Source organism: Crotalus tigris, unplaced genomic scaffold, assembly GCF_016545835.1.
Source record: "Crotalus tigris isolate CLP2741 ecotype Arizona unplaced genomic scaffold, ASM1654583v1 scf7180000017801.1383879, whole genome shotgun sequence".
In the NCBI taxonomy this organism is placed as follows: domain Eukaryota; kingdom Metazoa; phylum Chordata; class Lepidosauria; order Squamata; family Viperidae; genus Crotalus; species Crotalus tigris.
The window spans coordinates 218,795-245,350 of NW_024096646.1; the positions used below are offsets into that span (position 1 = coordinate 218,795).

At 39.9% G+C, this 26,556-nt stretch overlaps 1 protein-coding gene across 8 annotated transcripts in view; it reads right to left on the reverse strand.

Moving 5' to 3' along the window:
* RAP1B (RAP1B, member of RAS oncogene family) overlaps positions 1-23,969 on the reverse strand; it is an 80,850-nt gene extending 56,881 nt beyond the window's left edge. The window contains exons 1-2 of one of the 8 annotated variants that reach the window (XM_039342682.1): positions 23,845-23,929; positions 20,310-20,375 (exon numbers count right to left, since the gene is read on the reverse strand). The gene's annotated coding sequence lies outside the window, so the exon portion shown is untranslated. Of the gene's footprint in view, positions 1-4,440; positions 4,791-20,309; positions 20,376-22,625; positions 22,834-23,113; positions 23,200-23,521; positions 23,726-23,844 lie in introns of those variants that run through there. The other 7 variants (XM_039342680.1, XM_039342683.1, XM_039342684.1 and 4 more) reach the window with 7 other exon arrangements.
* Positions 23,970-26,556: the final 2,587 nt, after the last annotated feature.

Consider the following 26,556-nt stretch of genomic DNA (forward strand, 5'->3'; position numbering starts at 1 on the left):
AGAGTTACAGTTTAAGAAATAACACTATTATTCCAAAAAACTCATTCCAGGTTTTTCTTAACCCAACTATACAATTACATTAAAAGCAAATATTCTAGAACCTGTGGCATTATCTCTTTTATGAAGACTAAGCCTTACATAAACAGTTGGTAATGCAATATCTTTTCACTATGATGAGCACTGCCCATGCAAGTTATTAATTACAATCTCTTGCATTCATTTATATTGAGAGGAAGCTTAGAGTAATAGTTAAAGTTTTGTACTAGGAGCCAGGAGATTCTGAGTTCTATGCATAGAACCTGGCTAGATGATTTTGAGCTCTTAATCAGCTTACATGGTTGTTGGTGTGAGGAAAATAGGAAGCATTATACACGTCACCTTGAGTTTTCAAAAATAAAAGTGGGATATGAATAAAATAAATCAATACAGAAATAAAATATTCAGCAAGGGTCCCTTTCAATAACCAGATATCTGAACTCACTATATTTACTGAACAGAAACCTGGTACAGTTCTAATTAGTCAATCATACTTATGCTTTAACCACTTCAGAGATAAAAAAAAAACTTGTCTGAGAGTTGACAGGTACCTAAAATACATATTGTAGGAATTAGGAAAAAAGTTGGTATGATAGTAGTTGCAAGGTCCACTATAAAATAAGTCAATGGCAGTTGAATATGCTTCATTTTCTACTGTTTCAATGCATAAAATCCAAAGGCAAGTCAAAATTTGGAGGGGGGAAGTATTTTTACTGGACAAGCTGAACACTGGAGATAATTCTTAGGTACACAACTGGAAAAGACATTGGGTTGCTCTCATGCAACACTCACTGTATTTTTATGGTTTGTTGTGAAGATGCATGGTATACATGCACCATCTGCTAACTGCTATGCTCTGAGATAGCAGCTCTTGAGTGAGATGCAATGAAGAATATGAGAATCAACCCCTCACAGAAACAATTGTCAAATACCACATATTTTTAAACTGCCACTTAAGCAATGTAAGGCATAACAGATACATGTCCTCTTAGCTATATTATTAAAAATAACTAAACATCTTAGTACTAGTGTACTTATATGTCTGCATTTATGCACCATAAATTAACACTATGGGTTGTTTTAGATAATTCTTGAAAATAGACTAATTTTCCAAAATGTTAATACAGTAAATAAGGACTCTGCTATCTGTTAATCTTATTAAGCAAGGGAAGGGAGAACGAATTAGACTTTTCACTTATTTTAAAACTGCATAATGCATTTTACATTGACATTAATCCACTGACATTAATCAGTCAAAATGTTTGCATGTATACAATCCAGGAAAGTTGCTTGTTAATATATTGCTTCAGTTACAAATGTTTACTAGCAACTGGATTCATAGTAAATTATTTTATTCTCATGGGATATTGAACTGTCAGCAGAAAAATCAGTTATGATGAAATATATTTTTATTCTCAATGTACTATATTAATGGGACAAAGCAATCGCCATACAATGAAGAAAAAAAGTATCTGATTCCCTGCCGATTTTGTACGTTTGCCCACTGACAAAGAAATGATCAGTCTATAATTTTAATGGTAGGTTTATTTTAACAGTGAGAGACAGAATAACAAAAACATCCAGAAAAATGTATTTCAAAAAAGTTATAAATTGATTTGCATTTTAATGAGTGAAATAAATATTTGACTCCTTTGCAAAACATGACTTAGTACTTGGTGGCAAAACCCTTGTTGGCAATCACAGAGGTCAAACGTTTCTTGTAGTTGGTCACCAGGTTTGCACACATCTCAGGAGGGATTTTGTCCCACTCCTCTTTGCAGATCCTCTCCAAGTCATTAAGGTTTTGAGGCTGACGTTTGGCAGCTCAAACCTTCAGCTCCCTCCACAGATTTTCTATGGGAGTAAGGTCTGGAGACTGGCTAGGCCAGTGGTGGCGAACCTATGGCACGGGTGCCAGAGGCAGCACTCAGAGCCTTCTCTGTGGGCACATGTGCTGTCGCCCCAGTCCTGGGCCTTCAGCTGGGTTTTATAAAACCTCCACCGACGTGTGCCCAAAAAAAAAAAAAAAAAGGTTCAATCAGTCAATTTCAACTTCTCCTGGGAAAAAAAAAAGATCTTGCAAAGTTGGAATTGATTGATTGAACTTTTTAGTCCCACCCAGTATGCCGTTACCACCGCAGCCATGTCCACCCAGTGGGCCACACCCACCCAATGGGCCATACCCACCTGGCACTCGACGATGCATAAGTGGGTTTTGGGTTGCAGTTTGGGCACTCGGTCTCTAAAAGGTTCGCCATCACTGGGCTACGCCACTCCAAGAAAAGTAGCGTGGCGGCTGAGCACCGTAATTCCATTACATTTGAATATCATCAGTACAAATCTCGAAGTATTACAACAACTAATTCCCTCTCTTTCCCCATATCTACTGTCTCATATTCAGACAAATACAGTTCTTATTCTATTGATCAAATAAAAAATACCTTTCTAGTATTCATCAATAATCTTCAGTCTATACATATCTTAACTGATTTGACATTCCATCTTTCAGACAATAACCTAGTAAGTTTTTCTTAACTTTAATTTCCCATTGATATTTAAATTTAACGTTTAATCTTTATCATTTCCAAATTTTAAATGACCCCAATTTCTAAGTTTCCTATCTCATATTTGGGGCTAATAATTTTTTTTCTTTTCTTCCTTGTACTTCCTTCCTTTCCAAAAAAAGAAAAAAGAAAAAAAGATAAACCGTCAGCATTTGTACCACAAACCAATATACAAATTTAATTATTAGTATTTATACTTCTAAGTTTTACTTAACCTTTGTCTCAACTCATAACAATATCTTAAATTCAAATCTTAGTTATTTTTAACATTCAAACTTTTAGCCAATCAGTGACCTGATAGTTAATTTTCCCTTAATATTTTAACGTTTAATTTTCCCCCCAAATTTTCAATTAAGCACAATTCCTTTATCACAATTCCTCATACAATCTAATATTTAAAATACACACCTTATATATAAATTCTACCATCTATCTTAACAAACTAATAAAACAATATAATATTCTTATTTCAATATTTATATTTCTAGATTTTATATAACCAAAATTTTCTTTATCTCTAATTGTTACGATATGTTGTGTTCAGAATACATATTCTATCCATTTGGATATATTCTATTTCAGATCTCATGTGTAAATCAAAATCCCAATCCTTTTCAGTCTTATTCTAGCTTTTTTTCTTTGCCAAGTCATCTTTCGTATCTTTGCTTTTAAATCATCAAAAAGATCTCCTTGTATTGTTGTGGCTATTGTTTGACATTGATAAAAGCATCCAGTTGATGTTTTCTTAAGAGGACTAGCTGATTTAGCAGGTCATCTCTTTGTTTTTCCAATTCGATGCAGTTGTCCTGAAGTATTTATCTTCTCTTTCATCTGTTTTTCTTTTTTATCTTCAAATTCCTTTTGGTTTATAAGAAAAGTCCTTTCCTTGTTCTCTATTATCAGTTTCTTTGTTGTGTTTTCCATCGTCTGCATTTGTTGAGTATCTAAGTTTTCTGTCATAGCATTTGGTTGTTTCACTTTCTCTATAGCAGTGGTTCTCAACCTTTCTAATGCTGCGACCCCATAATACAGTTCCCCATGTTGTGGTGACCCCCAACCACTTATACATCACCGGGTGCCAGGGGCGTGGCCAAAGAAAAGGGGAAAAAATGGCGGACAGCCTTGTTTGGCGACCCCCGTGAAATGGTCGTTCGACCCCAAATGGGGTTCCGACCCACAGGTTGAGAACCACTGTTCTATAGAATTCTGTATAGATGATTCTTTGGTTGAAGTAATAGTTTGAGTTTGCATATCCAGACTTATACGGAGAGTTTGGATAATCACTTTTAACATACAAAGGATTTGTTCCTCTTCTTCCTCTGTAGGAGAAATCCATTCCTTCCTCCATTGTAGTATATTAAACTAAAAAAAAAACTTAGTCAGAAAGTCCACCAAGCGAGGAGCTGAGTTTCTTGCAGCTGGTGCTTCAAGGCTGCTTTATATCTTATCTATTTTCAACAAGTCTCTCTTAAAGAATAACAATTACAATTTCAAATTTAGCTACCAGATGTCATCTCAGAGTTAATTGGATCTTTTCAGTCCCCCCCCCTCTATTTTAAGGGGGGGAAACCCCCAAATCTTCAATAATAGTTAGATTAAAAATCAGAGAAAAAAATAGAGAGTAGAAAGTTACAAGTCTTATAATCCACCAATTTTAGGAAATATAATTCCAATTAGGATCCCAGTATTTTTCCAACATTTTAAACTCCCTTAAGTGGTTAATCGCCGCTGTTTCTGGAGAGAGGGCTAAAATCCCTCTTTCCTCACCACAGGCGGGAAAGTACTTTAGCAGCTTATGCACGTAATTAAGTAATTAGGATGTAAGAGAGGTAGATCTTACCCAGTCTCTTCCACGCTGCTTTAAAGTTGCCAGATGGTAAATGCGACTTCGGCTGTTAGCAGCCTAGGGACGAGCCGTATTTCTATGGCTGGTCCTTTCGTCCGCCAGTTTGGAGGGATCGCCAGCTCTAATGGAAGAGTTGTTGCTCTCCTGTGATCCAACAAAAGCCCCTCCTTGCTGGTCGCCTCTTCGGGGCGCCTTTTGGCCTTTTTCAGGGCCCCTCAGCGATGCAAAATTGAACGGGGGAGAGCAGATCTCCCAGCCGTCCATGGTGGCTGCGTGATAAACTGGAAGCCTCTTCTTGAGCCATTCCTTTGTTGCCTTGGCTGTGTGTTTTGGGTCATTGCCATGCTGGAATATCCATCTACAACCTATTTTCAATGCCCTGGCTGAGGGAAGGAGGTTCTCACCCAAGATTTGGGTTTGGCTAATCTAAAGAAAAGAAGAAATAGGGGAGATATGATAGTAGTATTCCAGAATTTGAGGGGCTGCCACCAAGAAGAGGGGGTCACATTATTCACCAAAGCATCAGAGGCCAGGACAAGAAACAATGGTTGGAAATTGATCAAAGAGAGAAGCAACCTGGAATTAAGGAGAAACTTCCTGCCAGTGAGAAAAATTAACCAGTGGAACAGCTTGCCTCCAGAAGTCGTGGGCATTCCATCACTGGAGATTTTCAAGAAGAGGCTAGACAGTCACTTTTCTGAGATGATATAAGTCCTTCTGCTTGAGTAGGGGGTTGGACGAGAAGACCTCCAAGATCCCTTCCAGCTCTATTCTATTCTTCTCATTTGATTCAGTGAAGTTGTCATGTCGTCTTAGCAGAAAAACACCCCCAAAACAAAATGCTTCCACCTCCATGTTTGACGGTGGGGATGGTGTTCTTGGGGTCATAGGCAGCATTCCTCCTCCTCCTAACACAGTGAGTTGGGATGATGTCAAAGAGCTCAATTTTGGTCTCATCTGACCACAACACTTTCACCCAGTTCTCTGAATCATTCAGATGTTCATTGGCAAACTTCAGACGGGCCTGTACATGTGCTTTCTTGAGCAGGGGGACCTTGCGGGCGCTGCAGGATTTCAGCCCTTCATGGTGTAGTGTGTTACCAATTGTTTTCTTAGTAACTATGGTCCCAGCTGCCTTCAGATCATTGACAAGATCCTCCCATATAGTTCTAGGGTTAGGCTGATTGATCATTGAAACTCCACGAAGTGAGATCTTGCATGGAACCCCAGACCAAGGGAGATTGACAATTATTTTGTGTTTCTTCCATTTGCGAATAATCACACCAACTGTTGTCACCTTCTCACCAAGCTGCTTGGCAATAGTCTTGTAGCCCATTCCAGCCTTATGTAGGTCTACAATCTTGTCCCTGACATCCTTGGATAGCTCTTTGGCCCTGGCCATGGAGGAGAGTTTGGAATATGATTGATTGCTTTTGTGGAAAGGTGTCTTTTATACAGGTAACAAGCTGAAATTAGGAGCACTCCCTTTAAGAGAATACTCCTAATCTCCCCTCCTTACCTGTATAAAAGATGCCTGGGAGCCAGAAATCTTGCTGATTGATAATGGATCAATTGATTCGCTCATTAAAATGCAAATCAATTTATAATTTTTTGAAATGTGTTTTTCTGGATATTTTTGTTGTTATTCTGCCTCTCACTGTTAAAATAAACCTACCATTAAAATTATAGACTGATCACTTCTTTGTCAATGGGCAAACATAAAAAATCAGCAGGGGATCAAATAATTTTTTCCTTCACTATATATGCTGTTTTTAAAAAATTGTTTACCTCAGCTTGAATGATCTAAACAAAATCCAAGTAAGCCTACTGGAATTCATGTCTGCCTTTTATCTTAGTGTATTATTTATTCAAATTTTGAATAACTTCACTATATTTCAACATTTGATTGACATCTAAAGCTCAAATATTAAAAGCTTATACTGCCATTCTAGTAGGTGGCAGGAAAACTGTAATAACTGCTTAAGTGAGCAACAGATATAAAATGTGTGTGATAAGGACTTCTGGTTTGCCATCGTGGTTCCGCAGATGCAGGAAGATGAGCTCTGTCTTCTGCATCCGAATTCGTTCTGCTGGGGGACCCTGTAGGGGCGACAAGCAAAGAGGGGACCCCAGTTTGATCACGGGAGGGTGGCAGCCCTTCCGTTTCATCTAGGAAAGCCCTCCAAACCGACGGTGAAAAGACTGGCCATATCAATATGGCTTGTCACTAAACTACTGACAGCCGAAGTCAAAATCACCACCAAGAAGCTTTAAAGCAACGCAGATGAAACTGGGTTAGACCTGATTCTCTCTTTAAGATTTTAAGTATTTTTTTCCTGTAAAAGCTGCCCGAAGTATTTTTCCCCCTGTGAAGAGAGAGGGAAGAGAATTTTTAACCCATCCTCTAAGAAAAGAGGCAACTAACTACCCAAGGGAAACAGAGCAACTATAAGAACAATTTTAATCTAATTGAATGTATACTCTTTTGAAACTTGGGGACTAAAAGTGTTCCTTCTCTCATTGAAAATGTGTTTTTTTTTAAATAAAACTTGAAAAACCACCATATAAATTTTGGATTTAAAAAGCTTAAAACGGCGTCGATGATATCTTGTGGCAAAGTATGGTATTACAATTTGTTATTGCTTAAAAGAGACTTGGCTTGAAGCCCAGACTTAGATAAAATTTCTTTGACCTTGACAGCTACCACCTGTGAAATACTCAGCTGCAAAGAAGGAACTTCTGGGCAGCATATCTAGCCTGCTGGAACTATAAATGTAAATGTTTACTGATTCTCAGAGCTATACTTGGGGAATTGTTTTCCTATTTCTTTACATGAGAAGCATATGTTATTATATGAGATGATGGAATACCTTGGACTATAAACTTTTACTTGACAAACAACTTCTACTATAAAGACCACCTATAACACATGAAATAGATGTCTCATACCTAGCTACAAAAGACAAAAAACTATTTTTAATGTTTGATTCTAAAATCTGCAATTTAACATACTATTAAGAGAATATGAAGACCAGGAAAAAATCCTTTCCATGTTGAAATCAATACATGAAATCATCCTTTCAGCTTGTGACAAAATAAGAAGTAACATAAAGGAACAAGATGCCAGTTTAAATATACAAACCCAGATCTTGACTACAACTAAAGAACTAACAATGCAGGAAATGACAGGAAAATTGGAACAACTAAACACCAAGACAAAGGACCCAATTGATCAACAGACCCAGCCAATGGAAAAATCAGAAAAGGGAGTGACAACATTGAAACTGGAAAAGACTTTTTACAAAAATCAGAAGAAATTTGAGGAAAAGGAAGAAGAACAGACTGAATGGAAGATAAACCTATCAGGACAACTGTAGGAAACTGGAGTGATAGAGAGGCGATCTAATGAATACAAATGGGCTCGTTCTTCCCCAAAAAACTAAATGGGCTCGTTCTTCCCAAAAAAATTAAATGGTCTTTCTTATTCCAAATAATATATATAATAATAGAGGGAGAACTATTTAACGATTCAAAGGCACTGACATGGAAGGTTAGCTGGCAAAGGAAGAAAGCCAGAGTAAGGCTGAAGAAAATAATGGCTTTGATTTATTAGGGAGGATATTATATTACTAATTAGAAAGTTGAATATGGTGGAAAATAAATAACTTTTAGAAAATAAAGTAACATAATTGAATAGCTAAGATGTGTAACAAGACTATTAGGCTTTGGTATGTAAAGGGAAAAAGGGAAAAGTTGAGATAAGGGAAATTCTGATCACCTAACATAAAATATTTGGAAATAATAGTAGTAGTAGTAGTAGTAGTAGTAGTAGTAGTAGTAGTAGTAGTAGTAGTAAAGTTGGAAGGGACCTTGGAGGTCATCTAGTCCAACCCCCTGCTCAGGCAGGAAACCCCCTACCATTTCAAACAAATGGCTGTCCAGTCTCTTCTTAAAAACTCCCAGTGTTGGAGCATTCACCGCTTCTGGAGGCAGGTTGTTCCACTGGTTAATTGTTCTGTCAGAAAGTTTCTCCTTAGTTCTAGGTTGCTTCTCTCCTTGATTAGTTTCCACCCGTTGCTTCTTGTCCTGCCTTTAGGCGCTTTGGAAAATAGCTTGACTCCCTCTTCTTTGTGGCAACCCCCTAAATAACAGTGTGGTGGTGTTGTTTTTTGTTTTCTTTTCTTGTCTTTGAATATTGATGGGAAATTAAAGTTTATGTATAGGCTAAAAAGTATTGATAAATGTAATAAAAATGTTTTTACTTAGTTGAAAATAAGAATTTTGTTTGCCCAATATGAAATATTTATGTATATTACTGAATTATTGGTTAATCCAGATAACACATATAATGGTTTTGATTTATTTGAGGGGATACTGTATTATTAATTAGATGGTTTAACATGGGAGAAAATAGGTAACTTTTAGAAAATAGAACATGACTATAATCAAATAGATGTGTATTTGAATATTAGGCTTTGTTATCAAAAGGGAAAATGGAAGACACTGAGATAAGGGAAACTTTGAAATATAAATATAAAATTATAATTTATGGAAATCATAAATAACATGTTAAATTTGAATATTGATGGGAAATTAGAAAAAAAGAGCAATAACAGGATATTCATTGTATATAAGCATTGAATGTAAATGCAATTAAGATATGTATAAGCTAAACACTATTGATAATTGTAACAAAGATGTCTTATTTAGTTGATAATAATAAGAACTGTATTAGCCTAATATGAGATAGTAGATACAGTATTAAGGGAAAAAGAGAGGAAATATCTGACGTTGTAACATGAGGTTTATACTAAAGATTTATGTACTGTATGCTATTGAACTATTGATTAACCCAGTCATCATGTTGCTTTTTAAATACTCAATTGTAAAATGAGAGAATTAATAAAATATTATTAAAAAATGTGTGATAAGGAAAATAAAGCTACAAATTGAAAGGACTCAGCTAAACTTTACAAAAATCAATCAAATGTTCATGTGATTCCACTATACATTTAGCCTTATATAAATATAAGAAGTATGCATGTTATCATGAAGTATAGCTTATATGTTCATCACCTTGCATATTTACATACACAGAAATGTTTATTCCTTCCAATCCAATAGAATATGGAAAAAAATATACAGAGGAGCTCCGGACTCTGTTCATCCCACAGTACCTCTCCAAAAATAGTACAGGACCAATTTGGTGGTAGTAGTGGGAAGCCAACAAAATAAAGAGGTGAGTTAAAAATGAACTAGCTCCAGTTGGGGGTTAGAGAATACAAATTGAAAAAGCTTCCCACTATCTTTCTATCAGAAAGGGAGTTGGCCAGCGGCTAAGAATGTTGCTATGTCCATTCTAAGATCCCTTTTGTCTCCTTCCAATCATATAAGCCTGAAAGAGTAGGCAGTGGAAGTGCTCATCACTCTTTATAATGCTCACTATTTTTCTCCTGCAAAAAACCAGTGGACAAAAAGTACAACTAGATCTAGATATCTAGAATGCAAAAATTCTTAGAAGTACATAAGGGTGTGCAAATTATTCCATGGTTAAAATCTTCTACTCTCATTGCAGAGTAATAATACCATCTAATTCTATATTTTAAAGCATTTTGATGTCCTGCAATCATATTTTAATTCTTTTTAACCATGGAAATTTGGAAAGTGCTTTTTAAATAAAACCTTGGATAGATCCATTGTACTTGCCTTTGGCTAAAGGTAATTAAAGAGAAGCATGTTCAAACACATGTTCAGAGATTAAGGAGCGCTACTGGCTACCACTGAGAATTCATAATTAACTAGACACTCCTGAAGCAAATTCTGGCCAGCAGTCTCTCTAGAAAAAGGAGAGATTATGAGATTAAGGACAATGTTGAACATAAGAAAATGAACTGATAATCCTAGAGCAAACATGTCAAACTCAAGGCCCATGGGCCACATCTGGCCCGCAAGCAGAGTAGTAGAATAGAATAAAGCTGGAAGGGACATTGGAGGTCTTCTAGTCTAGACCTCTGCTCAAGCAGGAGAACATATACACCATCTCAGACAAGTGACTGTCTAGCCTCTTTTTAAAAATCTCCAGTGATGACGTGCCCACGATTTCTGGGGGCAAGCTATTCCACTGGTTAATTGTCCTGCTTGCTTCTTCAGTTGTCTTGTCAGTGGCAGCAGCACTACTAGAGGGCGAGCAGTGGGAGCCTCTCCAACACATGGAGTTATGTGTCAGCGATAACTGCAGGGGCGGGCGGGCATGGCCAGGTAGGTGCAGCTGGCCCAGCCCCATTGACTCAAAACAGCTGGGTTGGCAAGGAACAAGTTGCACTGGATAACTTGATGTGGGGACAACTTGGTGCCCCACAAGTTCACCTCCCCAAATCGCCAGCAGCCAAGTACATGTGCATGCACACACACACACACACACTGCATTCCAAGTTTGGGGACATGATTGGGGTCCTAATTAGGGCTTATCTTGGGGGTAGGACTTATATTAGGCCCACCCCCAAAAATCAGGGGTCTTTTTTTCAGGGTGGGGCTTATTTTCGGGAAAACAGGGTAACATAAAGGCTGAGCAGGAATGACACAACAGAACTAACTATGCCACTTTCATTACAGAGAAGGGGCGGGGAAAGAACATTTGTTCCTCATCAAGAACGTATTCCAGGTGTCCACCTATGTCAGCGATTCTCAACCTGTGGGTCGCGACCTCATTTGGGGTCGAACGACCATTTCATGGGGGTCGCCAAACAATGCAGTCCGCCATTTTCCCTTTTCCTTAGCTGTGCTACTCCCTTTTATTCTATTGGCTTTTGAAAGCCAGTAGAATAGACTCTCTTGAATAGAGTCTAATTCTATTGGCTTTCAAAAGCCAATAGGAATTGTCCAGGCTGTCTCTGCCCTGCTGAGCCCGCCAAAAGTCCCATTCTGCAAACAGTGCTGCAAGTTGTCTGCAGTAAAGGCGAGCTGTCTGGAAGTTTCCACCCCTCCCTGCTGAGCAACTACTAAAAATATAAGTAAAAGAGGGCCAGGGGTGGGAGGTGGGAGGCCGGTGGGCGCAGGGAGGGTTGCTGGCACACGTGGGGCCCGGCGGGTGCCTTACCTTCCTTGGGCTGGGCCAGCTGGTGGCCCAGCCGGTGGTCGGCCTGCTCCATCGCTGCCCCTTGCCAGCTACGCCTCAGCCGGCGCAGGGGGCGGCACCACGCATGTGCGGCGCTCCCGGGCAGGGAGTCCTTGACTTACAACCAGTTGGGTAGTCCTCGACTTACGACCGGTTGGGTAGTCCTCGACTTACGATCGGTTGGGGGTCATGGCATTAAAAAGGTTGAGAACCACTGACTTATATGCTCCACTTGAAGCATGTTATACTTATATATAACAGTGATGGCGAACCTTTTAGAGACCAAGTGCCCAAACTGCAACCCAAAAGCAATTTATTTATCACTGGGTGCCGGGTGGGTATGGCCCACTGGGTGAACGTGGCTGCAGTGGTCATGGCAGATTGGGTGTGGCTGGGGTGGGAGTGGCCACCTTGATATTGCTTGTGGGGAGGGATGCCTGTGGGGGCCTGGCAGGGTTGGGAGAGATCCAAGGGGACTGTGGCAGGTGGGGCGGTGGGCAGAAGGCTCGTCCTGTGGGGTGAGGCGAGGCAAGGCAGGAGGCAGGGCGGGAGTTAGGGTTAGGCCACCGCTGCTTTCCCCCAGGATGGAGTGCCCTGCCGCTGCTTCACCCAGTGGCGAAGGTGGAGTTTGGGAGGCAGCGGCAGGGCATAGCCCAGGTGTGGCCCAACAGCAGCAGCAAAGCTCATCCTCCCCACTCAAGTGGCCACCAGCGGCTCCTCGGCTCTGTCTAAGTTGAAGAAAGCAGAAGTGCAGCAACAGGATTGCTCTCAATAAGGCGGGAGCACACGAGCGAGCAGCGCACCCGGCTCTTATTGTTTGAGTGCAACCCTAACCCTACCCCTGTCAAAGAAAAAAAGTGGAGTCTGTGTGTGCTCCTGCCTTGTCCGTATCAGCCAGGCTCTCCATGGTGCGCTGCAGCTGATCAGAAGCGCCACCGCTGAAAACAGCAGAGTCTGTGTGCCTGTCTGCTATGTGCTCACCCGTCAGCCGTGCTCTCCATGCCTCAAATCAGCTGCAGCTGTTCTGGAGAGCAAGGCTCATGCAGGCTAGGTAGGCTCGCAAAGAGACTCCGCTTTTTTTGGCAGGGCTTCAGTGCCTGGCTGGCTCAGCCAATTTCCCTTTTCTCCCTGTTCCTCCTCCTCCTTTGCCAGTGGTGGGACTTGGGGGATTATCAATCCCCATTTGTGGCATGGTCACCAACCAATCACCGCACCCTCCTCTCAGGAAGGCAACACCAGCAGCCAATGCCGCATCAGGAAAAGCGGAAGGCAACGCTGCCCACCAGACCCGCCTGGCAGCATGGTAACTGCACTTCTCCTCAGCTCCAGGAAGCCTGTGCAATGGAAACTTGACAGTGAGGGCTCTGGGGTGCTTGCTGAGGGAGCTGCTGCTGGTATTGGAGCCAGGGAAATTGGCTGGGTGGGGGAGCTGCCAAAGCCGCTGCCCGGAGGCTTGGCAAATCCCCCACAAGCAGCTATGATTCTCTCTCCCCAGCCATCATCCCCTGATCTACCAAGCTGCTGGCCACACCGGCCCAAGGCACAGGGGAGAGGCGGATTTTCGCTGCTAGACTCTTTAACTTCTTAAAAGTTTACTTGATGAGGAATGCATATCCGTCCCTTTCTACATCAAGTTAAATAGTCTGGTAGCAAAAATCCAACAGCGGGGAAAAATCCCAGTCTCATGCATGGGGAATCTACACCGCCTACCTTCCCCTCCCCCCCTTTGCCTCAGGCCAGCGCTGCCAGCAGCTCGCACAGGTCCATTAGGCTGCCACCGTCAACCAGAGTGCCTGGCCCACCCAGCACAAAGGAGGCAAAACGGATGGCTAGCAAGCCCCACGTAGAGATGGTAGAGCACACCCATGCCCAGCAAGCCAAAAGCCACCCCGAGTGGGGAAAGCCGGATCCTCATTGGCGCCATGGCCCCCCAGTCCCAGCCAGGATTGCATGCCTCCCACCTGTTTCTGCTGGGCCTGGGCAGCCAGGATGCCGATGGGGATCTGGCTTTCCCCGCTGGAGGTGGCCTTTTGCCTGCTGGGTGTGGGCGTGCTCTACCACCTCTACACAGGGTTTGCTAGCCAGCTGCTTTGCCTCCTTTGTGCTGGGTGGGGCTGCCGCTCTGGCGGTGGTGGCCTAATGGACCTGTGCGAATTGCTGGCTGCAGCAGCGCGTGTGCCCACAGAAATGGCTCTGCGTGCTGCCTTTGGCACATGTGCCATAGGTTCGCCACCACGGATAGTATTGTTACTGCAGGACTGCAGGACCCCGGCATTGGTGAATAACCTTATGCACCTTTATACAAAAGTGTGGACTAATTCACACTGCAGGCTAATATATATACTTCATAGTTCATTCTCCACTAAGTGTGTTATTTTGGCTTTTTTGTCATGTTCAGTATTAAAATATAAATACAGTTAGGTGAGCCCAAGGGACAGACTGTACTGTTTTTTCCTCTACAACAGAACTGGCAATGGAAAATTCAGGTTGCTTCCATTTTTGTTCCATCAGAATGCAGACTACTTAGTACCAATGTTTTTGTTTGGAGTTTTAAATCAGATATATTTTATATTTTGTCCATACTGATAAAACTGAACAGAGGAGAGGGGAACACTCTCACAGGATATTAGTTTTCTAAAACAAACCAAAAAAAACCTGATGCAAATGAGCTTACAGACTCTATCCTATGAAACTGCCAAAAGTCCTATTTTCAACAGTCCCTTCTCTATAATATCAAAACTTTATATTTTGCACCTCTGTGTGAGTGAGCTATTTGGAAAAATATCCTTACTATTTTAGAACAGATGCTCATACAGTCATCCAAAGCTGATGAAAAATTAAAGTTCTTCAGGCTTTCAAAGCCAAAGTTGTGCAGATACAAATAAAACTGTCTTGTTGAATTTTATATAAAGAATGACAAGGTCATGATCTCTCTCTCTCTCTCTCTCTCTCTCTCTCTCTCTCTCTCTCTCTCTCTCTCTCTCTCTCTGTGTGTGTGTGTGTGTGTGTGTGTGTGTGAGAGAGAGAGAGAGAGAGAGAGAGAGAGAGAGAGAGAGAGAGAGAGAGAGAGGAATATTATCCCAGAATAATATTAATGTCTATATTAAAAAATTATTACAAATAAAATGTAGCATGTACCAAATTTAATCCAAAGAGACAGGAACAGAGAGAATTCCAAAGAACAGAGTCAGGAATAAATATTAGTATCTACAAACCTCAGAATGGTAAGAAAAAAAAAGAAAACAAAAATTAATAAAATAGATTCCAAAGTATATATAACTCTTTTACCAACTCTTATACCTTAGATGAGAGATCCTGAATCACATTACTGAAACTTCACTTTAATCAATTATCAACCATCTTCACATCTCCTCACAAATTACATGATCATGCAAAACATCATTAAAGCAGTAGTAAAAAACAAGAAACATTATTTTTGTGGCTCTAAAGGAATAACCTACTCTGGAATCAGTCCAGCCAGGGGTTGGTATATTACTCAAGACAGCATCCATTTTAAGATGTGGCCTAGCACAGGGCTTTTCAACCCTTTCACCCATTGTACCACTTTTAGGATATGGCAATATCAGAGTACCACCAGTCACCTAGCAAGGTGTCAAAAACTTGATGACCAAAAGAAAAAAAAAAGGAAAAAAGTGATTAAGTACAGGTTCGCTTACTGACTGTTCGAAGTTACAATGGCACTGAAAAAAGTGTTGTAAGGCCACACTTGGAATACTGCATCCAGTTTTGGTCACCATGATGTAAAAAAGATGTTGAGACTCTAGAAAGAGTACAGAGAAGAGCAACAAAGATGATTAGGGGACTGGAGGCTAAAACATATAAGGAATATAAGCAGTGTTCCAATATCTCAGGGGCTGCCGCAAAGAAGAAGGAGTCAAGCTATTTTCCAAAGCGCCTGAAAGCAGGACAAGAAGCAACGGATGGAAACTAATCAAGGAGAGAAGCAACCTAGAACTAAGGAGAAACTTCCTGACAGTTAGAACAATTAACCAGTGGAACAACCTGCCTCCAGAAACGGTGAATGCTCCAAAACTGGAAATTTTTAAGAAGAAACTGGACAGCCATTTGTCCGAAATGGTATAGGGTTACCTGCATGAGCAGGGGGTTGGACTTGATGACCTCCAAGGTCCCTTCCAACTTTTTATTATTATTATTATTACTACTACTACTATTACTATTATTATTATTGTGTGCCCTCCAAGCCACAGCTGAGCAAGACAGCGCCTCCTGTCCAAAGTTTTCATTGTTGTGAGCATTTCTGTTGAGTATTGGCAGCGGGGGTGGGGTGGGGATGTTTGGTTTTTATTCCCCCCCCCCCCCCGTCTGCTGGGTGGTTGCAGCAGGTTTTGGTCATTTCACATGACCGTGGGACACTGTGACCATCATAAATATGAATCAGTTGCCAAGTATCTGAATGTAAATCACAAGACCCTGGAGATGCTGCAACATTCCAGCTGATCACTGCTTCTTCAGGGCTCAGCAGAAGCACCAGGATCAGCGCCGAGCTCCAGCTGGAGTCTGGTGCTGATCCTGGCGCTTCCATTGAACCCTGACAGCCCTGCAGCTCCAGCCCTCTCTCGCTCAGACTTGTGTGGTGCTGCCACCGGTTCAGCTCATTCCCCTCCCCCGCTACCACTTTTCTAGGATGGTCACATACCACCTGCCAGGTGCCAATGTACCACAGGTGGTACCCATACCACTGGTTGAAAAGCCCTGCCCTAGCAAACTGAGGCAAGCTGCCAATAAAGGAGAATATTTGTAGCTCAGGGTTGAAAGGAGGGGTTCTTGGTGCTCTCTGAGCTTGGTTGTTTGCACTGACGTTACCTAGTTTGAAGAATGAAATGTCTAAAGAAAATAACCAAGCTGACAGAGCACTAAGGACCCATCATGAGGCAAGCTGCTATAAGCAGAGACTTATACCTCATAGAGGTAGTCTTTGACTTATTACCCCAATTGGGGCTGGAATCTCGGTCAGTCAACAAAGTGCTTTTTAAGCAAGATGCCCACACAACCACTCAATGTTCTCCTAGTTCTGGTTATTACATAACCACATCATCATTAGGTGGGTAGAACAAAAAAGCTGCCTGCCAAAGGAAGGTAGGAAGCTTCCCTCCATGCATGGAAGGGAACTCCTTTGGTGGAGTACATGAATGCAAGAATTCCCCAACCCTATATGCACAGAAGGGAACTCCTGTGCTGAACTGAAAAAATGAAGCATGGACCCTGAAGTTCCAAACTTTATTTTGGCAGCCCAATGAAGGATTTCTGCCTCCCCATGCATGGAGAGGAGGGGAAATCCTTCAGCAGGTGGCAGTAACTATCCCTGGCAGCTTCCCCGCTGACTTTCTGGAGAAAGTCAGCAGAGAAGACTGCAAATGGCAATCTCATGATTGCAGGATGCTTGGCAACCAATCATAAGAGAAAACAGGTTGCCAAATCAATGTTTTGAGATGGCCAGAAGTGCTCTATAGAGTGTAAAGGGGGGTAGGTAGCTTCCCTCCGTGCATGGGGTGGAGTGCAGAGTTGTAAAGCAGAGGTCACCAACCTTTTCATGCTGGCAGCTCAGAGGGAAAGGGAGGAGGTGAGAAATTTGTGTGCGTGCACATGCACCCGTGCAAACAGGCTGCACAACCCACAAGGGGCTAGCGGCCCCGTCTGCAGTCACGCAGGGGCTAGCCACCGCCACTGCTAGCCCTGCGCACATGGGTCTGCTGGCTCTAGTGCGCGTGGAGGTGAGTGGCGCACACACACACACACGCATGCACTGGCCAGCCTGTCCCATGGTCTGATGGCCAGTAGCCCACAGCCCGGCAGTAGGCTGCAGACCATAGGTTGTAGACCCCTGTTGTAAAGAACTCTTTTTGAGCTGTTGTAACATCAAACTGTCATTAAAGAACCACATGTAAGACAAAGATTATCTGTATGTATATTTAAAAATACAGGAAATGTTAATTCAGATCCCCGCTAATCTAGGATACCAAACTATATGCCTCTTTAGAGAAATTTCAGCATATAATAAATTATATTGTATATATATTCTGAACAAAGATACTTTTTCCTGCTTTTAAGGAGAATAGTATCCTACTGCCTCACCAAGATATTACCAAAATATTCCCAAGATATTGTCATAATTACCAATAGTCATTCTCAGGGGTATTGATATTCATAACATGTTGCTGAAGCACAATAAACAAGGAAAAGGATGGCCCGATTTCAAAATTGAGTAACAGGAGCAGAATTGGCAAGATCTATTAGTTTGTTACTTGATTCCACAATGTACAAGCTGCGTTCTCCATGATTTGATATAATCAAGTTATTCACTGATCCTGAGCTACAAATACTACAAAAGATTTCTTATAGTTTATAACCAATACCATTTTTCCTAAAATGTACATTATTTGTTAATTTTACATATTTAAAGACTGGCTTAAAATTGTCAGGCTTTGCCTTATATAAAGGGTAAAATATATATGACTGAAGAACAATATGCCAATCTATGGATTAGAAAGTATGGATATATAACATATACATTAAGAAATCTTTTGAAGGGCTAGAAATTACTGTAAGAAACCCCTTGATGTTAAAACTATGTATTTGAGCCAAAATGCTTTAAAAAAAAAAGATACTTGTCTTTGGGAATGAGTCAAAGATAAATTGCTGTGTGTCTTTATGACTGCAGAAGACATATAGTATGTTGCAGAAAAGCTTGACAAGCATTTTTCAAAATATTCAATGTGACTAGTAAGCCAATGGCATAGCTTAGCAGAGTGGCACTATGAATTTTTTTATTATTGATTACTAAACCATGCAATGGTGCAATCAACAACACCAGGTACAAATCATAATCATAGTTACTGGGAGTGGGATATAATAACTGTATTATTTACCTACAGTAGTCTAACCTAAACAGCATTCCAGACAGTTAACAACAAATAGACATTATTCTAAAATTCAAGAATATATAACAGCTACAAAAACTGTAGCAATAGAAATCAAAAACATTAATAACAAGGTAGCACTTATTAACATCAAAAATATATATTCTGAAAAATATGGGGAAAGGATCTATTGCAGCCTGATTTTTCATGGTAATTATGAAAATAACAGTAAAAAATGTACTAATAACAAATTCCTTATTTTAACAATATGATTAGCATACTGAATATTTGACCCAAGAAAATGAAACCAATGTGATTAAATATTAAGAGAAGGAAGTTAGATGGCATTATATGAAAATCTGACAGCACTTTATATTTTTATTACTTTGGGAACCACTTACAGTAACACAATTTTGCATATTAGGACCCATACGTACTGAGTTAGCTTTTTTTTAGGGAAAAGAAAAACCACCTGTCGTGCACTATAGCAATTTTTTCTCAGAGTGAAATAAAATGCCTTCCTCTAAAATACATTTCATTACAAAATTCCAAGACAGTAGCTCCCCAAATTGTATGAACTAAAATAAAACCATATTTACATAAGAAATCATTCTATACTCTGAATAGCCTATAAGCAAACCTAATGTATTAAAGTATTTTCCCAATGTATTGAATTTAATGGTTTTCAAATCTGCACTGTTTAATGTTCATTCTGCAACCGTCACAGAATTTACAGATCATTCATCTTCTCATTCCATTCTAGTAGTTTCATTCTTCTTCTCCCCTAGTGTACTTATACACAAAAGTCTATCACTTGAAGCACACACCTTAATTTTAAAGTCCTCCCACCTCTAAATCATTACTTCCATGTTGTGTTTTTTCTTCAATACCTTTCTGCAATACATCAGGTCTATTTCCCAGGTTTTGTTTGTTCCTCTTCTCCCAGTTACAGGTAGACAACAATGTTAAGCACTTTGAAAAGTTTAATCTATTTCAATTATTTTTTTCCTAATCTAAAAGTGTTTGAAGTCAAGACTAAAATGTGCTTCTAGTAACATTAAAAAATAAAAAAGAAACGGATATTAGTTGATTTTTAAAAAGTTTGAAGATGATTATTTGAATTACAAATCAATATTCCAGAGGTCTTTTTTCACAGAGCAGTTTATTTATAGTTAAAAACTACAGAATAGGCAAGGATAGAGGTAGTTGGTGTTAATTTTTTTCTAATTGTATAATAGAAATATTTTAACCAGATCCAGTTAACTGAATAGATTAACAAAAGCAGCTTTTCCACTGAATTAGAAAAGGAGTGGCTTTTAAAATGTTAGTTTCATTTAGTTCAACATGTGCCCGCCCTCCAATACATCTGCCTCCTGTTTGAGTAAATCTTTACACTAGTTTTAAATTCTATTTAAGAAACTCTGTGCTAGGAATTATTATGAAGAGTTTGTGAAAAATGTTTATAACCTGCAAAGTATAAAACAATTCCCTAATTATAAACAACAGCCTATTATTGCTATCATTAGTAATTGTGTTGGTGCCTTTTCCCAATTACCTTTAATGCAGTATTTTAAACAAATATATCCAGCTGTATTACATTATCTTATGTTTATGGCATTTATTAAATAGCAAATGCATTGTAACATTGCCACTAATTATCCCTAAAAAATTTTTTGTTTCCAAACATGTTTCATTTAAGAGATCACTGTATGAACACTTCAATTTCTAATTTATAATATTAATAAGCTACCTTTACTTCAAGATTTTGGCTAGCTGATAATATAGAAATCTCAAAATCATAAAAGCATAATAAATTATTAATGGTTATGTACAAAATAGTCAACTCTAACCTTAAAATACAATCACTATAGATAGTGTGCAGCGATCACAGTTCCTATCAGTCTGTTCTCCAAAAGCTGGAGGAAAGAGAATGGTTTTGAGTTATTTGCTTATTTGGAACCAAAAATAAACAACAATCACTAGTGTTTAAAATAGTCATCACATCTTGCTTATAGGTGTTTTTATAATCCTTACAAATTATATAGTTTTTAGATATACAAATATTTTATTTTTCTATATTTTTAAAAATTAAATAACACATCTAAACTTGGAAATATTCCAAGCTATTGCAGCACAGCAAAGCAAAACATGTATGGATAGGCACATACTGTATTAAAAATTGACAACTGTTCGGAAAATATTTTCTATGCTGCAACTATGTGCTGAAGCAAAAATTCTTGAGTAGATATTTAATGAATCAATTCATTAGTGTATCATACAAATTAAAAAGGAGATAGCTAATTGTAGCCTGTTCATCAAAAGCAAAATAGATCACATTGTTGTTAGTTTTTTTCCCTTTAAACATTAGATGACCAGCCTTTCTTTTGCTTTCCATTACTTCAGCTCTAAATCTGTCCTAGCCTCAGAACTGGTTTCAATAAAATATGAAGCACGAAGAGTTAAGTCAAGAGGGGGGGGGATTCATGCATCTACTCCATCCCTGACAGTCTAATTGTGCAATGATTCATTTTCACTGACTGCAATACATGTAGTCCTTGACTTACAACCACAACTGAGCCCCAAATTTCCATTGGTAAGCAAGACAGTTAAATGAGTTGGGCCCCTTTTACAACCTTTTTGCCACAGTTAAGCGAATCACTGGAATTAAGTGAATCATGCACTTTTTAAGTGAACCTGGCTTCTCCCATCGACTTTGCTTGTTGGAAACCAGCTGGGAAGGTTACAAATAGTGATCACATGACCCTGGGACACTGCAACTGTCATAAATACATGCCAGTTGCCAAAAGTCTGAAATTTGATCATGTGACTATAGGGATGCTGCAATAGTTTAAATGTGAAAAACGGCCAGTAGTCTTTTTTCAATGCCATTGTAACTTTGAACGGTCACTAAATGAATGATTGTAAATCAAGGATTACCCATATATATAAACAAATCAGATACAGACAGGCACAATTTTATGGTACATAAAAACAAATTTATGTCAACATATGCCAATAAAAACATGATTATTTCAGAAGCTTACAAACTATATTTGATGTTCAAAGGAATATATAAAGTACTTTTCTGGGGAAAAACAAGGAAATTTAAATATATTTCCATAGTTAAAATTAGCAATGTTAATAATAAACTATATTTTGTAATGTAACTTCATTCCTGCTCAATTTTCTTGCCTCAAAATAGTTCATATTGACAGTATAATAAAAAGTTACTCTAGTGACTTAATTACAGCATTTTTAATATTCTACATTCATTTTAACCTTTTGGGAATTTATACTTTTCAAAGGTTGTTCCCATAATGCTTTAGCATTACAGTACTTAAAAACTGGTTGAGAGAAGTTGGTATTAATTCACAGCTATTTTGTTTTTATCACTGTATAAGCAAGTAATGCCAATCTAGGCTGTACATCCAGAAAGATAAGTAAAGTTTATCTGCTAAACAAGCCCCAACTTAATGTGTTGCATATGTGCAAAGACTTTAACAAGCTAGCAGGAAATTATGAGAGTTGTAATTCAACTCATCTGAAGGGTGCTATACTGAAGATGACTGATAACATATTTAATTATATTTGTATTGGAAAAAAGGTTTCTAATCCCTCTACATTTTACATCAGCTAAACTTACAGAAAGAACTACAGTTACTCAACATTTTAGCAATTAAACATCAAAACTATTATTTGGACACAAAAATGAATGGCATTTCCAGTACATTATTATATCCTACTTCTAGACTGACAGAAGTTGGGTTCAAGAGCATCTCAAGGCCACAATATTACTCAGAGAATTAGTCTTCACATGAGGTTAAGCAATCTTCAATCATGTCTAGATTTAGTTCAAGACTCTAAATTACTTAAATAATGAATTTGGTCAATCTGATTAGAAACTGTATCATTCCATTAACTAAGAAACATGGAGAATTTGAAAGTTTTATCATACTATTTCTAAAAGAGTATTTAAAAATCATGATTTAGAAAAATGTAGTATATTGGGCCTTTTTAAAAACCCAACTAAATGCACCATTCACTTTGCATTATTAAATATAATTAAACTGACCATCAACTGATTTAATGTTTCTAGAAAGTACTGTTTATAGAACCAAAGTCATGAGCTAATCAATCAATATTAGGAATATCATAAGGCCAAGTACCACAAGTTGCCGTCATCTCTCCATCCAAATGTCTCTACTCCTGTCGATTTTGTAATGGCGAAAATAACCCTAATAGAACTATAGCGAATATAGCATTCACTAATTATCTTTCTTCGTGCGGGCGCCGTTTCTCTTTAAGGATCTGAATTCAACCCAGCTCTTAAAGAACAAGGATCGGTCCAAAAACAGCTCTTCTTTAAACTGAGGATTTGGTTGAATATTATCTCCACTGCTACCCATCCTTTAAAAGCTGAAAACAGATTCTGGCAAGAGAATGGGAAGCGGAAGAAGCTTATCGCAGCCCGAGAAGCGGCCGCCCAGCTTCCCGCTGGGGTAGAGAATGGAAACATTGAGCTGCTTCAGCTCAGCCGGACTAGGCGGGGCTGCGGCTCCCAGCTGAGGCCGCCGTAGCCGTAGCCGTAGCCATCCAAGTCCGGCCAGCAAGAACTTTTTTTTTTCCCCGCAGCGACAAGTAAAGCGTGACTTACTTCCTCCTCCGTGCCCACGTCGCCTTCTTGCCCAACAATCCCAAATAAGGACGGCCTCGGACAAGGGGCTCTAACTTTCCCCTACCGCTCGAACTTATCTTGGAGAGGAAGCCAAAATCGGGAGAGGGAAGAGAGTGAGGACTGGAGCAGCGTTCGCCCTGCTTCTCTCCCCTGCAGGGAGCGGCGAGTCGGTTCCGCCTCCGCCATGTTCTCTCAAGAGCCTTGTCCCACCCGCAAAGCGCCGCCGCCGCCCCCTTCCTAGCCAGCTCTCAGCCGCTTCACAAGCACCCGTTGCCGCCCCACTTGTATTAGACCCGCGCGGCGCCGCACATACACCGTTCACACACACACCGTACTTCCCCCACGCGTCCCTTTTCCCGCCTCCTTCCCATAACGGCCTCTACCTACCGGACGGCGCTTCAGCTACCCGCGTCCGCCGCCGCCGCCGCCGCCGCCACCCTGACCAAACCCTCTCTGCCTGCGTGCCCCTCCCTCCTCTCTGTCTCTAGCTGGGCGAGGCTTCCAGCCGTCGCCGTGACGCTGCACGCCCAGTTTCTCTCTGATTTCCCTGGCCCAGTCCAGTGATGCTTAAGAGGAAAAAAAGCGGGCGGGGGGGAGACGAGAATGACCTCTCGGCTCTACTGGGAACGCGCACGCGCATAGCTCAGGCTGGAAACACCGCAACCCTCCCCCGTCCTTCCTTTTCTCCTCCCTCTTCCCCGTAACCTTACGGAGGGCCCCATCCTGTCGTAGCTTCTGAGAAAGAGAAGTCGTTCGAAGCGCGTGTCCTGTAGACGCGGGGCTGAGAAGAGAGGAATAACTTCCTCCCCCTCCCCCCCCGCCTACATAACTTCCGTCACTACAAAGCTCCTCGGTGTGGGAGGAAGTGATGTGCAAGGAACAAACACAGCCACCGTGTGCTGGGCGAGGCGAGGGTAGCTTCGGTCGGGCAGCCTTCTTAGGCAAGGAGAAGAGCTAGAAAAACTCTCAAAATACTAAGTACGTTCAACTTGGCAGAGGCAACTTCCGAGAAATCATGTACTAAATGGTCAGTTTTTAATCATGGCCGCTCATTCAGGACTTAAATAATTGCAATTAATATAAAGACCGTTCTTAATGGGGAGCCATGCTGTTCTTGAATCCCCGCCCTGTTTGGTAACCATGTTAGTTTCCGCTTTGCGGCTAAAATTACTTCTATGAGCTTCAGACAAGGGACAGCAGCACAATTGCAGGCAGAAATAGTTGGTGAGGTCTTAAAGTGGATGAAAAGAGATCTGTCTGCATGTAGTTAAAGAATGATGTGCTGTTTAGTTCTTAAGAATCGGAGTGAACCGGAATGAACCGATATCTGGCACTAATGGGGATGGCTATTAAGAACTTTCCCTTCCTCTGCAAGAAGTCACTCTCTTGTTCCTCCTCTCTTAATGCAACAAAAATCAACTATGAGTAATATTACTGACTTATGCATGTTTCTGAAAAGTAATTCTGCTATAAGTCTTACTGCCAAGTAAACATGCACATAGTGCTGCTAGTTGGAATTATATACAATTTACGGTAACTGGGCATTTCTGAGAAGCAATGCATATGGCAAGACTATTAAGATTGTCACAACTAATTATTAATAGAACTGAATCTGGAAAACTTTCAGTAGATTAGATCGTATATCAAATTTACAGGGAGTTGCACTATTGTAATAACCTTCCCAGAAAACGGAATATGGTAAAGAAAATTGCTAGCATAGGAGAAGGCAAATTGTATGCATCTTCAGTGTATGTATCTTCAAAATCTATTACTATTTTTAATATTTTATATTTGTGATGGTTTTAACTAGCCTAATCAAGTGTATTCTGAAGGATACTAGATTCGGCAAATCCTTTGGTTAGGATTGTTGATACTCAAAGTCCTTTTACATGTATTGATTTATATTTGCTAATTATTCTGTGCAAAAGAATACACATAAATGTATAATTTGCAAAGACTGTATTACAATAATGACAACTGGTTCAAAATAAGACAGGTGTTATTGCAAGGCTTAGATCTTCATAGTTTTTAGTAAATTGACATAGCTCTCCTCCTACAATGATTTCAAAATTCTAGTAACCAGATGGTTGAAGTCCCAACCCTTTTACACAAGTCCAGTTGAATATGTTTAGATTATGCTCTTAATACCATACATGCAAACATATCTTCTGAGAAATCAGGAAAGTTAGAAGCCCCTTGAGTAAGGCTTATATTTAGGATTCCATATCTGTCCATGAACAGTTGCAAAAAAATGTCTGAAGAGGGCTTGCTTTATTGTACAGAGCAATAGTGACAATAATCCTGTATTTACAGGGCTGTGATAAGATACATTAATATTGTATGTGTGGAAATGATGAATTATGCCATAAACAAAAAAATAACAATTTAAAACCGGTAGAAATAAAAAATATGGAGAACATTTTGGAAAATTTCTAGGGCTTATCAGCCAGCCCTGTACATTCAGCAAATACCCTCATGCTGCTCCCATGCAAGGAGACAATGTACTCTTTGATGATAAGAACATGGCCTCATTTCATCCCATTGCATTATTTAGAATAGAATAGAGCTGGAAGGGACCTTGGAGGTCTTCTAGTCCATTATAAATCAGAAGATGTTGACACAATCTTTGAGTCCCAAAGTCACAGCCGACAACTCCATTACAACAACTACTCAGCATTTCATGCAAGTTTTTTTACTACTTCCTTGCAGTAGTAATAGCTTCCTTGCAGAATGCCTGAAGAGATCGTACAAGGCTCTCATAAAAAAATGGTCCCGAGGAAACCCCCGAAGAAGGTGAGGATCATTTGGCTGAGAGAAGGCGCAGGAAAAGTAAAGCTATAAGGAGAGAAACACAGCGGCAACTGAATTGAAACAGAGCGGAGAAGGGAGCAAATAGAGCAGAATGAGAACAGCGTGAAGAATGCTGAGAGCTCACTGTAAAGTTTTACAAAAATGTGAGAGATTGGAATTTAAGAATGGCAAGAAGGTGTGAATGAAATCAAAGAAAGGACTGGAGAAAGGACGGTTGGAGACAAAGGTGATTAAGAAGGACTTTGGAAAATTAACATAAGGACTAAAAGGTGAAGGGAGACAACGGAGAAATTTAGCTTATTTTTGAAGAATAAATAACATTGAAACTTGGACTTTAATTGACATATATCCGGACAAAGTGATGAGTGGATGTTTTGGAAATATTGGATACAGAGAAGAAGAAATAAGAGGTGATATTTGGTGGATTGGTGGACATATTAAATTGTGACTGAAAAAAAAAGGCTGATGCAATATTCACTCACATACAAGGAGTGTTTAAGCTACAAGTAGAAAAGCGGACTCAGGCAAATGTCCTAAAAGTATTGAAGTAAATGAATTGTATTGATGAATTGTATTAATGAAATAGAAATAAGTGTAATTGAGTAATTGAA